Source organism: Mastomys coucha, unplaced genomic scaffold (assembly GCF_008632895.1).
Source record: "Mastomys coucha isolate ucsf_1 unplaced genomic scaffold, UCSF_Mcou_1 pScaffold23, whole genome shotgun sequence".
Taxonomy (NCBI): domain Eukaryota; kingdom Metazoa; phylum Chordata; class Mammalia; order Rodentia; family Muridae; genus Mastomys; species Mastomys coucha.
This window is the reverse complement of record NW_022196906.1, coordinates 87,979,777-87,981,223: the sequence shown is the minus strand read 5'-3', so window position 1 is coordinate 87,981,223 and position 1,447 is coordinate 87,979,777.

Here is a 1,447-nt window from a genome sequence, read left to right as displayed (position 1 = left end):
AGGCAGGAGACTGACTTTCCTTGAAGTTTACGTCTCAGATACCGCCTTCACGCAAAGTGTGCGTGGCACCTCATATTACTTGTTTACAAAGGCGTAATAAAAAAAAAATACTACACATAAAAGTAACAAGGAGTGACTCAGAAGGAAGAAAGGGGTCTCAGAGCATAGAGCTCCACAGTAAGGATTTAACAGAGACCTGCAGAGGCAGGAGAGCCGTCTGTCTGATTTCTCAGGTACAGAATTTCTCAGGCACAAGGTAGTGCTTAGAAGACTTAAAGCACAATTGGTCTGGAAGACTCAGGAAAGAGGCTAATAGAAGATTTGAATAAAACCTATACACTTCCCCAACCATCAGTGAGTTAGAGGTAATTGTATCTAACAGTGGGAAGGGTTGTCATTTAGTTGTAGAGGTCCATGCCTTGATTTTTAGTCATGCAGACCATGTGATGTGGCTGGTGGGAATGCTATGGGAGATGGGGAGTGGAGACATATGGAAGGTGATTTAATCTCTAAATGAGCAATGTGTGTATCTATCTATCCACCTATCTATCTATCTATCCACCTATCTATCTATCTATCTATCTATCTATCTATCTATCTATCTATCTATCTATCTAATACTTGAATGGTCTCTTCCCTCCCCTCTCCCTCCCTCCCCCTGGTTTCCCTTCCTTCCTTCCTTTCCGTTTCAAGCTGGTGCACACCAACACTCTGTTTAACTAGATGCCTGTGTTCTCTACAGGGAGGCTGTCTGACCAAGGCGAGCTTCTGAGGTCTTTTGAATTCCTTCCCTTGATGAGGTCACTCCAAGGTTCTATCAGCTGTTTACTCATTGGCTTGTAATAAAAACTGGATCTCCCGGAGGCTATGTAAACAGAAATTAAGTGGGAAACATTCCACATCTTAGAGAGCAGATTAAACATTAGATGTTGCTGCTGCTGTACAAATTAAAGGCACAGGGACAGTTCAGCTGCAAATAGTTTGATTGAAATAAATATAATTTCCTTATTTTTGCAGTGTTCTCTGTTCTTTTTTTTTTTTTTTAATTTGTCCATTACATCCACTAAAGGAATAAGAATACACTCGAACATAAAGTCCCCTTAACTCCAGTTCTGTAAACTCTTTAACGGATGTTTGCCATTAAACTTTAGGTAATCTGGGATGAAGTTTTGTTACCCAGAGGAGACATGGATGTGAATCATGATTTGTTTGCTTGCTTGTTTGTTTGTTTTGTAGTGTTATAGATAAAATCCAAGCTCTGGTGCTACAATGAGAGTTTTAGTCTCTTTAAAAACCCAGGTTTGTTCTATGAATATGTTTTTGCTTTAATCCCTTGGTGTGGAAGGAGAGGCTGCTTCACGGCGCGTGATCTTTTCTTGGCCTCTTGCACTAGCAGGGGCTTGATCTTTGCAAGCAGCAGAGAGTGTAATTCTGGAGACTCTGGAGA